A 16920-nucleotide genomic window follows, 5' to 3' on the forward strand; every position below is an offset into this window, starting at 1 on the left:
ATTTAGACTGTGTAGTTTGCAAAGAATGCAAAACACTAAAAGCTCCTGTGAGTAAGCACAGTGACAGAGTTACAACTAGACCTTTGGAAATTGTACACTCTGACATTATTGGTCCTTTTGCTCCAAGTCTTGGACAAGCAAGGTATGCAATGACCATCATTGATGATTTCTCAAGATACACATTTATCTACATCTTAAAACATAAAGATGAGGCATTTGAGAAATTTAAAAGTTTTGTGACATGGGCAAATGGAAAATTCCCTAGGCCTGTATCTGCACTCCAATGTGATAGAGGAGGAGAATACCTTTCTCACAAATTCAGAAGGTTCCTAGTGGAAAAGGGGATAGAACAAATTCTTTCTAACCTGTACACCCCTCAGCAAAATGGTGTTGCTGAAAGAAAGGGCAGAACCTTGCAAAATGCGATGGAATGCATGATTAAAGATTCACGATTATGTTTTAAGTACTGGGGAGAGGCCATATCTACTGCCACTTATGTACAGAACAGGTTGTATAACTCTGTGATTCAGGACACTCCATTCCATTTGTTTTATGGTGTGAAATCAAAGGTAAGCCATCTTAGAGTGTTTGGTAGCACTGCATGGGTTCACATTCCAAAACAGCAGAGAAGGAAAGGAGGCCCCACAACAAAGAAAGCCATCTTTGTTGGCTATGAACAAAGCCAGAGGAGCTACAGGTTCATAATGGGAGAGACATTAATAATTAGCAAAAGCGCTTCTTTTGCTGAACAAAACTGGGGGAGATTAAATTCTAGCTCTCCAGTTGATCTGACCACCACAAGAGAACAGCAAGGACTTGCTGATGGTGATCTTTTGCCTGATGAGGACATTAAACCAGAAAAGCAAACTGAAGATCTGTCTGATGAGACAGATGCTTCTCAGGAAAGTGATAGGAGTCGAAATTTAAGCCCTGTATTACTTCACAGATCTCAGAGGAGTAATAAAGGCGTTCCTCCACCACGTTTTCAGGCTGAAACAGTAAAGGCTTTTCACATATTCACAGAACCTGAGTCTTTAGAACGAGTGAATGCTTTACCACCTGAGATTGCACAAAATTGGCATTCTGCCATGCAACAGGAATTAGCATCCTTGAAAGAAAATAAAACATGGAAACTGGTAAATCTACCTCCCAATGAACGCTGTCTGGGTTGTAGGTGGGTTTTCAAACTGAAAAGGGATGCTGATGGCAAAATCCAAAAATATAAAGCAAGGTTGGTTGCAAAAGGGTTCACTCAAAGGAAAGATTTAGACTTTGACAAGACTTTTGCACCAGTTACTAAAGGTGAATCAATTAGATTACTGTTAAAAGTTGCTGCACTCAAGGGAATGTCAGTTAACCACTATGACATTCAAACTGCATTTCTCTATGGTGATTTAGACCACAGATTATACATGCAGCAACCCCCTGGCTATGAAAAAGGAGAATCTAGTCTGTGAACTGCAGAAGTCAATCTATGGGTTAAAACAAGCTGCTAGATCCTGGAACCAAAAAGTAGATGAAAAACTGCAGAATTTTGGTTTTGAAAAAGGAAAAGCAGATCCCTGTGTATATATGAAGAAGGACAAACAAGGCTGTATGTATCTGTGCATTTATGTTGATGATTTGCTGCTGTTCACATCAACAGAAAAACAAAGGCTTGATTTTGAAGCCTGCATGAAAAGCCATTTCATATTAAAAAGCCTTGGAGTTGTGACCAATTACCTAGGTTTGGAAGTACACAGAGACAAGGATGGTAGCTTTCTGTTAAACCAATGCAGTAAAATTCAAAAGCTCCTAGAAGATTTTAATATGCAAGACTGTAAACCAGTCTCTACTCCGATGATAATAGATTTTCAGAAAGATATAGGAGAAACTCAATTAACTGAGGCAGAGAACTATAGATCTGCAATTGGAAGTTTACTGTACATTGCAAATCATTCTCGCCCAGATATCTCAAATTCTGTGGCCATTTTAAGTAGACAGGTAGAGAAGCCTACATCTACTGGAAAAGCAGCATTGAAGAGGTTAATGAGGTATTTGCAAGGAACAAAGAATTATTGCCTGAAGCTAAATGCCTCTGGAACTGAGAAATTGCAGGCTTTTGCCGATTCTGACTGGGGAGCAGATGTCAGTGACAGAAAATACACTTCTGGGATTTTAATTCAATTTGCTGGATCTAGCTTAGGCTGGCATTCTAGAAAACAAACACTTGTTGCTCTTTCCACTGCAGAAGCAGAGTTTTATTCTTTAACACAAACCTGTAATGAGGTTACATGGTTTAAACATTTGTTAAAAGACATAGGCATGGAAGTGAACCAGCCTATAACTGTTTATGAGGATAATCAAGCTTGCATTGCTATGGCAAAATCTGAAGCCTGCAGAAATAGAACAAAACATATCGATATTAGATATCAATATATCAAAGATATGATAAGCAAAGGAGAAATAATGTTAAAATATTGTGAATCAAAAGACATGATTGCTGATATTTTAACCAAACCTCTTCCTGTACCAAGACACAAAGAGTTGTCAGAGAAGATTGGTTTGCAACTTAATCTATAGTGTAAAAAGGGGAGTGTTGAGTTTTTTTTCCTACTAACAGATTAAGCTGCTATTGTACCTAGTCATTTTGGCCGGGTAAAAAGGTTGCAAGTGATTGTCTCCTCTCACGTGCTTCATGCAAATCACCTGGGGGGGGGGGGAGAAAACCTGCCCAGACTTGTTCTTTCTTCCTTTTTTTTTCTCTCTCTGCCAATATGTAGCCAAGCAAGGCTTGCTCCAAGGGAGCTAAGTCCTTTAAATATGTTTTGTTTTGCTTTCTGTAAATAAATTATTTTTATAGAAATGCTTGGTGTGTGACTTTTTTGACCTCTCCTGGGCTAAAGGCTTTCCCAGCATCTGCCAACAAGCCAGCTGGGTGACCTTGGGCTGGTCTCTCTCTCTCAGCCCAACTTGGTGCAATGTAGACTAGCCTCCTCGTGGTGCACCCTGGGCAATGTGACTTGCCATGGCTAAATAGTCTACACATCTGGCTGCTGGACCTCACAAGGATTTCCCAGCAAGAAAAAGCAGCATGAGCACCGAACTGCTATGCCATACGATTTAAAAAAAACAAAACAAAACAAGGAATCACTTTATATTCTTGGTATATTTTGGGAAGAGAGGAAAGCTTACTGGGAGCAGGACAGGAGATGAATTTTCACTGACAAATTCTAGCCAGCAACCTGTATGTCCTCCTGCCATAAAATATAGGAAACAACATGGCCATAGATGGGTTCTGGCAATTTCCTGCTTTCAGACATGCTATGTTTTCTAGAACACAGAGTTGAATTCATCTGTGTAAACTATCAGTTTGTGGAAGTTCTGAAAGGAAAGCCAGAGTATCATATCTCACTCATCAAGTTGAACACATCTTAAATAGTAGTGTGGAGTACTTGCCACAAGTAGGAGAATAACATGAAACTTACAACTTCACCAAAAGATGAGAATGAAGGCATCTGGCAAGATGTCACCATCAGAAGCAAACACACACACACACACACAAAGTAGACTGTTCCCCTAGACCAGCCTTTCTCAACCTTTTGACCCTGGAGGAACCCTTGAAATATTTTTCAGGCCTTGGGGAACCCCTGCACATACAGGGTCAAATATAGGACAGAAGTTATGAATTTTTTATATTTGTTTCATGTGTTGGCTTGTATATATTCATTAAGAGTGTTTTTAAACTAAAAATAAAGGATGAAATTTAAGTTGCCTGAATTTGAAATATATTTTTTTAATTAATTGTGATCTCCCAGGAACCTCTTGTGACCTCTCATGGAACCCTGCTTGAGAAACCCTACCCCAGACCTTTGCAACCAATTCCCATTTCTAGCCTCCAAGGAAACTTCTACAAACATGAGTAGACTACCAACCCACCCACCCCACAGCTGAAGTTCTGCCACCTCATCCAAGTGGAAGTAATCTCTCACTAAGAAGAAAAGGTGATTCTACCCTCTTGAGAGGTACTGTTTAGAAACTTTCATTTGTTGTCCAGATCTTTCATATTAACATGTATGATCTCTTCCAAATGCCTAAATTCCAAAACACTTGATGGAATGTCTGAGAAGGCTTACCAGACATGCTGATTTCAGATCCTTCCTACTTATCCATGTGAGTACAAATGACCCTGCAAGTCATGACCTCCAGCATATCATGTGTGACTTCATGACTTTGGGGAAGAGGGTGAGGATCTTGGAGCCTACAGGGAATTCTCAGCAATATTTCCCATTGAAAGCAAAAGTCCAGCAGAAGAATGGAATTTTTCAAGGGAATTCCTGATTGTAGCATTGGAAAATGCAACCACAGAGGTTTGCATTTTTCAACGATGGTAGAAACCATAGGAAGGAGAGTTGGCTTTGCAAAGGCAGAATTCATCTACTTAGGGATGGAAAATTCAAAGTGGGATAACAACTGGTAACTTAGCCAGTAGTGTTTAAACTAGAATATAAGGGAATGGGAGAAATAAGATCATTGAGTAATGAATTGGCAAGTAATTGACTTAATTACTGTAGCAGTAAAACAAAGTGTTTTGCAAATTGCTAGCTGAAAGAAAAGAAAGAAAGAAAGAAAGAAAGAAAGAAAGAAAGAAAAAGAAATATAGGCATAAAGGAAAATGGAAACTGAACACAGGGAATCTAACCCATTATTTTAATAAATAAAGTATGGATAACAAGGAAAATTAACAATGTCATGAAGCACAAAGACAAGTACTATATAATTGGTATCACATAAATATGATGGGATAAATCCTATCATGGAACATTAGGTTTGATGGGTATACCTTGTTTCAGAGGAACAGGCAACACAAGATTAGACTTGCATATAGAGAATGCATTTACTGGTGCAGAGATCCACTGGACTGAGAATAACTTGAGTACTGAAGGCAAGATCAAAGGGTAAGCTAACAAAAATCTTTACCAGAAGTCTGCTACAGACCAATGTCAGAAAAAAGTAGATGAAAATGTATTAAAGCAGATAACTGAAACCACAGAAACAACAACCCATGACGTGGATGTGATGAGAGATTTTAACTACCTAGAAATCTGTTGGAAGGTTAATTCTGCCAACACAAGGCATCACAAAAAAATTCCTAACATGCTGGTGGTAATTTTCTCTTTCAAAAGCTTCATGTGGGCATTAAAGGGTCTGCTACCTTGGATTTTTGCTAATAGGGAGGTTTGATTGAAGATATTAAAGTGGTGTCCACTTGAGTGCAAGTGACCATTAATTGTTAGAAGTCTTGATTTTAGCTTGGTAAAAAACAATCAAAACAAACTATTTTTTTTAGAAAGGCCAAATTAAATAAATTAAGAAAAAATAAGAAGAAAGTGCCATTGGAAGAAAACCTTAAAAGCAGAGATAGGGTAGCCAGCTAGAACTTCTTGAAAAAGATATTAAAGATAGCATAGTATAAAACAATACTAGTGGAAATATCTAAAGAAGCCAACGTGGTTGACTTGACTTATTAGAAATGGAAGGAAGGCCTAAATTACAAGCAAATCTACAAAGCTCCATCTCAGAGATGTAGGAATGAGGTCAGAAAGGGAAAGGTGGAAAATCAGCTAAGGCTGGCAAGGGAAGCAAAATCCACCAAGAACCATTTCTTTAAATAGGTCAACAACAAAAGGAATACAAAAGGAGGCAGTAGGCTTACTGCATATACCAAATGAAGAAATCTTAAGAGATGACAAAGAGAAAACTTACAATTCTAGGCACCACATTTCCAGAAAGATATTGACAGTTTAGAACAAAGATGATAAAAGAACTTGAAGATAGGTTGAAGGAACTTGGGATATTCAGTCTGGACAAAAGAAGACTAGGGAGAGACAATAGATCACTGTTCAGATATATAAAAGGGTACCACAGGGAAGATGGTCAGCAACTATTTTCCTTTGCCAGAGAAATGAGAACCAGAAATAACACTTCCAACAACCTAGATTTTGTTTAAGGAAAAAACTTCATGATCGTATGTTCTGAACAATGGAATCTTACTACAGAGATTGTAGACTATCAATCTCTTCAAGTTTTTAAGGGTATTTGGGGTATCAGGAGGGCACAGTTGCTATTATGTTTGACCCTTTAGAGGGGTGAGGTGCTAAGCTGAGCAACAACAAATCTACCAGAGAAGAAAAAGTGCCCATTCAGCAGCCCATCCTGCATAGGCAGTAAGGTAATGGTATCACACTGTTTAATGAAGGGCAGAAAGGGAGCAACTAAAAGCTTATTAGATCTCTGTTCTGCTTCTCCCCATCCCCAAACAAACATACCTATTTAATTAATCTATTAGGTTTACATCCCGCCTTTCATTCATGAGCTCAAGGTCGCATAGGTAGTTTGAGCAAAGAGAGAAGGAGTAAATATGTTACCCAGTGAGCTTCCATGGCTGAGTGCAGACTAGAACCTGTGTATCCCTGCTTCTATTTCACCACCTTAATCGCTGTCATATACTGACTCTCTTGTGGCTTGCTCTTAGCTAATCCCTGGACTGACTGTAGCATGATCCCTAAGTCCTGGTCTATAGGGCTTTTATACATGCCCTCATTCCTGAGGAGGATGAATGTACCTAATATTTCTCTAGCCCAGTCCTATATCACATGTTTTGAAGGCAGAAGAGCTGAACAGCCCAGCAGCAGCACCATCACCACCTCCTCCTCTTCTTCCTCACTCTATATTCACAGATAGTATCTTTTTTTTTAAAAATACACTACAACTGCCTAGTTCTTTATATGTCTTGGTAGAGTGCAGAATGACTCCTCTGTGAATCTTGCATGCCAGTCAAGGTACAAGAAGGGCATATAAGCTGATTCAGTATAAGCTAGCCTTCCATGTTCTGAATACTTTTTTTTTTTTAGTTTATATACAGTAGCATTGTTATTTTGATTATTGGATATTTTATCTTTGGTACACTCTTTTTCATATAACTCTTTGTCAGCTATATATTCATTTCTTGAGGTTACCGCATTGAAATTGGGTTCGCTATAGAGGTAAATACAAAACTATTCCTAAAGCATCAAAATTCATTGGCAGTGAATAAGCAGTCTACAGCAACATAATCACAGAAGAATAACTGCTAGAGCCAATGGAATACTCTAAAGTGTTAGCAATTTATTACATTACAATGAGCAACACTATAACAACAATACAAAATAGAAAAATTGTCATTCATGATAAAGCATTTAAGTAAACATATTTTCAGGGGCAGAAAAGAAATGAACAAGAATCAGTCAATTCTATTCTGAATCCCTTTAAGAATGAAGCTGTCTTCAAGCATGCACACAATAATTTTCATTGAGATCGGGAGGGAGGCTCAAATCATTGGTTCCAAACCAAACCTTCCTGCAATGCACTGAAAGCTCTGGGCAGGCTTTAAAACTGCATTAAGATGAATGTGGTAATCTGGAGCCCTGCCTGAGCAAGGTCACTGACCACATTAAGGATTGGCTGCATTCAAAAGAACAAGGTTATATCTCTATATTGCTCATATCTCTATATTGAGAGAGGGACAGTGAAGGCCACAGAATTCCTACGCAATGACGCCCATCAAGGCTGTGTGGACTTCAAAGATTCTCAGAAGCTGTTTTGGAGCTTGCACAACTGCAAGACCCCTCTGCTGTTCATTAAAGCCAGTCAACCTTTTTGTTCCCCAGTCTTCCAGATGAACCTAAATAATCCTCTCACTTAAGTCAGTGTGACCCTCAAAGCAGCAGCACTTATTTTTCATGGTCTCACAGAAGTCTGAACTAAGGAAAGCTACTTAATGAATAGGAGAGAGGCACTTGTGTTCATACAAGATCCAAAGCACTTCTTCTGAATCATTTCCAACCATGTGTGGCCCTAGAGTTTATAAGATCCTGCCTTATAGTACCAAAACAGAGCTCTGGTTTTTCTCTGTTGACACTGTCTACCCAGCCTTACTACTAGAGGGTATACAGGAGTAGCCTTACTCCTACAGTGTATTCAGGGGTCTTCTCCAATTTTATATGGAGGTACAGATTAAACCTGATGCTTCTACATGCAAAGTACGTGCTCTACATTCTCCATGGAGAAAGTAACATGGATGTATAGATCTGCATAGATTACTTAATTGATCAACAGAGTTCATGAAATGTGTGGAGTTGTAAATAGTTATGGTATTTTAGGAGTATTAAACAGGGAGTTTCAAAACAACAGTAGAGGACTTTAAAAACTCCTAAAGCTGGATTTTCTGGTGGGAATACTGATGAATTTGCAGCCACTGAACAGAAAAGTATTTAAATAAATAAAAATCAGTTTTAATGTTAGGATGAGTATACTATGACTAGAAATCAGATGAATCCACCATAAATAAATCCAAATTATACTGTAAAATGCAATCATGTAGCATCTTCAAACACCCTATGCTATCATTTAAAAATGATCATCATACATTCTCATAATGTAATAAGAAGTGTGATTTTAAATAAGACCATTTAAAAAAGATATATGCATCAAAATAACAGTTTAATATGCATAGTATGTCCTGATTTTTCTCTTAATGCAAATATGAGCTAAAACAAACTTCTTTTTATCTTAAATGTAAGTCTTAATAATTTGTTTATATTGCATCAGAAAATACAAGCTTGAAAAATGATTGATACCTGCCCTGGTATTTAGCAAAGAATGTACCCTTCAACAGATGTAGAGTTTCTTTTCTAACAACTAAGCTGCAGAGCCTTGGTGCCACCATACTTCATATTCTAAATAAGCACAACTCATTTTCCTCTACAAAGCATTATAAATGAAGCTGTTCGAGCCATGCAAAGCACTTGATAGGGGTTCTTTGCTAAGTGTTAGCATTAGCAAAGCATTTCTATTTGAAGTGTTAAAACAGCTATATCCTTTGACGGATTCACTTCAAAATCCTTCCCCAGTTGTTTGTGTACAACCATGGCCACTTCATCAGTAGTCCCAGCAGAAGTGTTATCTGTGTATGTGCAGACAACCAGGGGTAGCCTTGAAGCAGCCCCACAACAGTTACAAAAGATGCAGCTGCTTTAATGCTTCAAGGAGGTGTGGCTTGCTTTCACCAATAAGCTTTCTAAAGCATCACATTCAAATGCTTTCCACAGCTCTAGAACCTACCTCATGTCAACTGCCTGCTCTGATCAGAGAAGTTCTACAGTAGGGATGAGGAACCTGTGGCCATCTATGTCAGCCCTTTGAAATAGGCCAGGTCAGAAAACAGTCATCACAAGAATCACTGGAACTCCACTTTATAATTGTAGGATATAATAAAAGAATCTTGAAAATTTGCCAGACTTTCCCTCCACACCCTCTTATACCATATAAAATCTAGGAGGGGTTTTCTTGGGTCTCTTTCTCACGTTCCCTCATTTCCCAGGACCAAGATGTTGTTCATTGTTTCTTTTGTGTACTAATGGCTCTTGCATGCCTTCTCCAGCTTTATTGCTGTTTTCCTCTACATTCTAGGTCTAGCTGAACTACAATTCCCAGCATCCCTCAGTATTGGCTGTGTTTGTTGGGGCTGTTGGCATTGTTGAGCAGCCTCTGGAGAGGACATGTCAGTTGGAACCTGACCCTTTTAGAGACTCCAGAGAGAGAATCTGTGACCTTCAGCAAAGAAATCACAAGCTCTTCCATCATAATTTATCACTGTAGAATAGGGGAACAGAAAGCAATCACTGCATTTTAAGGAAGATGCATTTAGCCCATTATGTTCATTTGACCTACTGGGAACATGCAGTTAGCTGATGAACAATTCCTGTTGATTTCTTAAAGCTGACAAGCACTTTTAAAATCCAGTGGTTTATCAGCAACTTGGTTTTTTACGTGTTATAATCTGGTTTCATGTTTTGCCAAAAGATTCATTCAGATGCAATACATATATTTGTGTGCTATCCTGCATAAAAAATTCAAAACAATTGAAAATATGGTTGCTTTTGAGAGAAAGTCTTCATGACACATTTTTAAAAATGATGTCTGCCAAGGCTGAATGGGGACTGTTGAAGTATGAGCAAAAGCACGTGAATTCTTTGTATGAGAATCTTCCATAAAATTGCACTGAACATTTAATTATTCTCTCTTCCAGGCTCTTTCACTTAAAAAAACAGTCAAAGCCAGTTTGATTCCTGTTTCTTTTGGAAAAAAAATAAATCTGGAGATCCTTGCTACTGGAAAATTAGGTTTCCTAATACTTGGAAAAGAAGTGATCCTTTTCCATGGTTCATCTGACAAGAAATTCTATAGAAATTGAAGGTATTTTACAAGCTTCCCCCTCCCCTGCTCCACCCACCCCAGGTCAAGTGTTATAAAAACAACTCTAAAGCAATAAACACACTGGGTGCTTTGTCCAGTTAGTGACAATTAACTATAATTTCACCATTTAGTTGCAAAGGAAACGTTGTAAAAAGTAATCAGGAATTTTCAATCCCTTGTAAAACATGACTGCTCTGCAGAGAGGTCACAGCTTTCTGCACTCAGAGGAGTATCTGTTTATGTCAAGTGTCATTGAATATGTATGTGAGTGTGTAATAAAAATTAAACCACCTCCTACAATAGTCAAAGAAGGTTTGAGCTGAGTAGCCAACATTTGCTCAAACAAATTGTACATGGGTGGTTACAGCAACTGACAGATCATTAATCCCACTTCTTTATTTTAATCTGTGTAAAAGCCTTACATGTTTCTGAGTTCTAAATTTAGTAAGTTCAGAAAGCCAGATCCTATAAAGATGAAGAGTACTAAATAAATAAATATTTTTATGCCCATACACTGATTTAGCTGTTTGTTTTTCAAATGTACTAGGCCAGCATTCTGCCTCAAGTGGATTTACAATATGATCCACAAAAAATGGGGCTGTGATCCAATTTAAAGCTCTAATTCTGGGAAAGGTGGAAAGAAGGGGAAGAAGAGGACAACCAGCAGCAAAGTGGATGGACTCAGTTACAGTGTTGATGAGGGCACCGTTGGAAGACCAGAAAGTTCAGATTAGGGATAGATTGTCACAGAGAATTATCTGTATCTCGTAACTAGGAGTTGAAAATGACTTGATGGCACATAAGTCAATCTAGCAATCCAGTTTACTCAGGAGTAAGCCTTTGAACTCAGTAGAAAGGAAAACTGAGAGTTCAATGACATTATCCTTTACCCTTGCCTTAGATTATTTTTGATTTTAAGACAGCTCTTTAAAGTGAACTAAGAAAGAGTTTAAAATCCAGTGGAGCTGCCTCAAAATACATGTAATGATATCAGCTCCAGTGCTTGATACCAGCCTGTAATGGATCCTTCATACTCTAAAGTGAGCTTTCTGAAAACCCTTCAGAGCTTCTCCTCTTAACTCCTCAGTGCTTTTGAAAGCAATGTCATTGCGAGATGACATGCAGCTCAGACCTCTACTCAGATATTATAGCAGTACAGTATTTGCTCAAGCACATTGAAGAAGCATGTTTTTTGTGTGTGTGCAAACATCTCACTTAAAGACTGATTCACAGTCATTAGAAGATGTTAGTCAGGTCCTTGGGTTTCAGAGCTAACATAAAGTCAATCCTTTTCTTTGTAGATTGCTTTTGGATGAAGTACGTTTACTTTCACATACATGAACTTTAGAAAGGCATTACCAAAAGATGGCAATAGAACAGAAGTTATTCCACCTGTTTACAGGAACTACAATGAGAAAGTAGCAAAGACAACTATTTTTGTCCTGTTCTTAAAAAGTCATTATATATATTAGTGCTACCTCACTATCCTTATTTTCCAAGCAAACAAGCCAAAAGAAGTCAAATTAACAGATACAAAACACAGTGATGAAAGAATTATTTTATTTTTGCTTTAGTTTAGCTGGCATGATCCAGCCTTCCCCCACTTCACTGGAATATGTTTCTAAACAAAGAACAGGCTGAAGTCTCCATATTTGTATGTCTAAGGCTAACTTGACCTGTGATTCAACTATACAACAATGTGTAGGAATCATTTGAAGGACTTCTGTTGAGATCAGTGATGATAATGATTAGCCAATTTAAAGTTTTCACCCTGGGATTGCTCCATCCCCAAAGATACAGACTGGCCTCATGCTATGATTTATTTAATATCTATTTATTACATTTCTATGCCAGTCTTCAAACCAGAATATTCTTATTATTGAATAATGCATAGCAATAGCTATTCCTCTAATTCAAAGCTAAACAAAATGCATTAAGACTTTGTATAACATTTAAACCCAGCTGAATTTCATTTTTTTTTTTTTTAATATTAACTGTTTCTGAACACTTCTGACCCAGAAATGTAGCTGAGTCTTCTGGATGAGGTAGTACTTAACTATCAGTGCCACCTGCAGCATTAGTTTCCTGATAACTGACTCAGACTATTAGATTGTCTTCTGTTTTGATTATCAGAATTGACAACTGTTTGACTGGCATCCAGGAATGCTCAGCTGCTCCCTTCTTCCACAATGAAAGAAGTAGCAGTTATAACTCATCTCACTGAGATGTGGGGAACATAACATTATTAAAGAAACTGTGAACTATGTAGGAAGTTATTGGATGTGGTTGTTAATAAAATAATTCAGTTGAAAGATTGTGGGAAGCCCACTGATTCATCCATAATTGGGTTACTGAGAACCAAGAAGACCTTTTAGGCAAATGTAATGTCCTTCAAAGTACTGCTGTTTCACATAAACAGTATGAGAAATGTCTTTGCTTTCCCAGCACTCGTTGAAATGCAGGGGAGCTTTGAGATGGCCTGCAACATCTTCAGTGCATTCGGAGAGGGTTCCAGCCTGACCAGTTCAAGTTGCAGAACACAAATTGTCTAGCTTGGCAAACCCTTAGCACACAAAGTTTTTGCAAGACTTTTAATTAGGGGATAGAAATTTTAATTTTATATATGGTAAAGTATATGGCCTATGAAAATAATGTTCAGTGTTTTATCAGATTTCTGTCCATATTTGATATCAGATCACCTGATGGCATCCAGAGATGTTCCTATTCATGTTGAAGGAATAACATATTTTACTTTTCTAAACTCTTCCATTGAAATTCCTTCAGCAAACAAAATTGTCCTTATTTTGCTGCTCTTCCTGCTTTTAACTCTTTTCATTTCATTTATTTTATTTTTAATCTGGAGCTTTTAATTAGGCATTTGCTTATTCCACATGTTTGTCCTTGGAGCTACAAGGAGAAGATTATAAACCATAGTCTCCTCTGCAGCTGGGATTTGCTTCCCCTCCTGAGCTACCTCTCTTTCTCTTTTCTCTTGTCTGTCTTTGCTACAGATGTGTAGGTCAATAATTGCATTCTTTTCTTTTCTTTTTGCCTTTTCTCCTCAGTTAATTTGCACAAACATGATGATAATGATGATGGTTTAACTCATGTAGGGATATCTGGCAGCAAGATAGACTACTGCAGATCTGAAAGCACGATTGAGTTGATTGACTGATTGATCGAGTTTTTACTTCAATTGATGTTGAATGCTCAGAATTGTTAGGGTTATTGATTGCTGCATCCTTTTTTTTTTTGTCCTTGCTTTCTAATTCCAACTATTTCTTAATGCAGTTTCTCTTGGGCCATAAAATGTAAAGGAACGGTTAATTGTGGATCATGACTGTCCTAACAGCCAGGAACCACACTGAGACAAGGAATATGTCATGAGTAAGGATGGCGAACAGGGGGCTCCCATCCAGACTGTCAAGCGCATGCGTAGCACTGAGGAACTGTTCAGCCATTCAAAGAGACACAGATCGGGACCGCCTTAACCCTTGGGGGTTATATGTCTGGGTTTTTCCCACGCTTCTTCAGTTTGTTAGGATTCTTGTTAAGTACTTGTAATAAATATTAGAGACCAGTTCATTGTCTCAGTGTGTTTCCTGGTTGTTAGGACAGAATAGGTCTCTAGTGTTTTATTACTGCTACATAACAGAAAATCCTAACAAACTGAAGAAGCGTGGGAAAAACCCAGACATATAAACCCCAAAGGCTAAGGCGGGCCCGATCTGCTCTCTTTGAATGGCTACCTAATTCCTCAGTACTACGCATGTGCTTTACAGCCTGGATGGGAGCCCCCTGCTCGCCATCCTTACTCATGACAATGACCCTGAGCATCTATGAAGGGGATTGCAAGTGTTTACTCACTCCACCTTTGCCTGGGAGAGCTAGCTTGCCAAGCAAAGCAGGAGCAAAGCCTTGAGTAGGTTCTGATGGTGCTACTTTCTTCAGGGCCCAGGAAGGGATCAGAGCACCACATATGGAAGTGAGCCTTGCTGGAGGGAGGCAGCACAGCACAGCACCAGCTTGAAACAGGAGAGAAGTTGCTCAGCTTGGTCCCCCACTGAATGGGCAGCAGCCATGGAGATGATGCCAGTGTTGGAAGATAGGCCTAAGATTATTATTGGGGCCTGGGAGCATTGTCTGTTTTTATAAATAGCTGTACCTGCTCCTGAGCTTCCTATGTCAGCCTCAGTATTACCCACACCACTGCTTTCCTCAAAGTAGATTTTTGGCTGGTGAAGCAGGGTACCTTTCTGAATGCTCACAAGGTGCTCAGCAACCAACACCAAAGGCAAAGGGAGGCCATTCTCCACTCACAAACTCACATTAAGGCATGACTTAGGAAGGAAAGGTATTGCCCAAAGAGAGAAGAAACCACCTCCCAAGTTCATCCCTGCCTTTTCTGGATTGAAACATGAGAGCAGAAGGTGCCGCACACAGACGTCTGGAGCCCCAGCAAGAAGGGGCATTATTTAGACTTCATTTACTTCACTCATCTCTCAGTTTTTTTAACATGGCCAGCTAACAGCCTTGACTTTACTCTGTTCTGTGCTGATAGAATCTTAAACGTCTGTGTTCCAACACAAGTGAAGACTCAGCTCAGCTCTCTGAACATGGGCTTCAGGCTCTTATCCAAGTTGGATAAACTTACTTTTCCATGACTGGAGCACGTTGAGTCTTCTCCATGTTACTACTAGTGATGTACACTAAAATAAAAATAAAAATTAGAAGTACTCATTTTAGGAATGAAAAGGATAGAGCTAGGAAGCCTAGTTATTCTGGGCAAGCCTGTCCTGAAGCCATTGTATCTTACTTTGACAGCCTGGTTGTGTTACCTGTGCTAAGTAAGTAATAGATATTGGAAATGTCAATGCATCTGAGTTCTGACAGTGTTGGAAGGGCCCTTCGTGGTTCAGTCAAGCTTGCTAAGCAGCCATACCATCCCTATGACACCCTGAAAGACCACTGGCAGGAAAGTTATGCCACTGCACCAGGGCAGGTCAATTTTCAATCTTCTGAGTCCTTCCCAGGAGAGCTGAAATATTACCAAAGTGCCCTGCCCAGCAACGACACCTCACTGAAAATGATGATGAGTGGGTCCTTCCTAGAAGAAGGTGCCAAGCTTGCCAAAGAGCTACATCAGCCCCCTTGGCAATGTGAATAAAGTAGGAATCAGAGACAGCGAAACACAAGCAGTGGCACCTGAGAAAAGTGAATGAAAGGGTATAGTAAGAGCCTTTAAAAAATAGTAATAAATGTTTGGATTTTAAAACATTTTTGGAAGCTGGGATTTTTAAGGTGGTGTCAAGTCCTCTGAGGCTGAAAAACACATGAAACAAGAACCAGCTGGATTTCTGGAATTATCTTGATTGCTAGTAGGGTAATGTAACAGAATCATGAAAGCCTGCCAAAGCAATTCTCCATATCAATTTATATCTAACGTAATTAAGACAGAGTTTCTCTGAGTCATTCTCATGCTTCCCACATTTCCTGACCAAGAAATCTTCTCTGTAACCATCTTCCTCCCTCCCGTACCCCAGACAGAAAGGAGGATGAGGGCAGTGCTCTCCAATATTGCAATATCAATTCAAGCTGCATACTCTCTTCCACCAGATCTCTTTTACGCATGGCTTCACCTTCCACTCTTCTTTTCCCTGCTGTCGCTGAAAGTTCCCTTTCTTTTCTTCCTTACTGTTTTCTAGAAAGGCATTGAGAAGTCTGTTTTTCAGTTGTCCCAGTCATGGTCAGAGGGTCAGCCTAAAAAGTGGTGAAGATCGCTCTATTACTGTGTGTCCTTTGGCTCACGGATTGAACAAAAATTTAAGCTTGTCTCTGAAACTTTTCAGCATCTGTGTGGAAGCCTTCACCATATAAATGTTTTAGTGGGGATGAGCAGAGTAAAGCTCATCATTCAGTAATTGTCTGGAAACACTGATAGCCCATTACTTCCATGCTGGATGAATCACTTAGCTACTAAGTTAGCTACTAAGTTACTTCCATGATGAATTAATAATTTAGGTATTATTTGCATCTCATTTATGTAAGATCAAAATAAAGAGATAGTTGCTGTTTTTCAATGTCATCTTTGTCCTTCTGAAGGAAGAGAGAACAATGTTTGGCTTCTTATTAAAAGTTATATAAAGAGAAAGAAAGCAATAGGTTTTTTCCCCACTTCTGTTGATTATTCATTGCTACTAATAGCTGTTTCTACAAGTTGGTAGTAACTGCTAATTCTTATTGTTGAAGTTATCATCATTATTTGATTTCCAGAGGGAAATCAACTTTAGACTCTCTTTGCAAAACCAATGCAATCTTCTTGTTCCTTAAATATGAAATGAGCTCTGGGCCATGAACCTTATGTTGTAAACCATCTGTTAGTGTTTAAAAGTCTATACAAGATCCCATTGCTTGATTGCCAGTATCGCAAACCATTTAAAAATAAATAAATAAATAAATAAATAAATAAATAAATGGCAGGGAGAAAGCTAAAATTGTTGAAAAATGCTGCTTAAGTAAATAAAGGAATCAATAATTCAATAAATAAAGAGACATTAAATTCTTCCTTTAAAATTGTTCAATGTTCTCCTTGATCCAATCAAACACTATTTCATCAAAATTTAATCTAAAAATTCCAAAAGTATG

The sequence above is a fragment of the Candoia aspera genome, chromosome 5 (genome assembly GCF_035149785.1).
Source record: "Candoia aspera isolate rCanAsp1 chromosome 5, rCanAsp1.hap2, whole genome shotgun sequence".
Taxonomy (NCBI): domain Eukaryota; kingdom Metazoa; phylum Chordata; class Lepidosauria; order Squamata; family Boidae; genus Candoia; species Candoia aspera.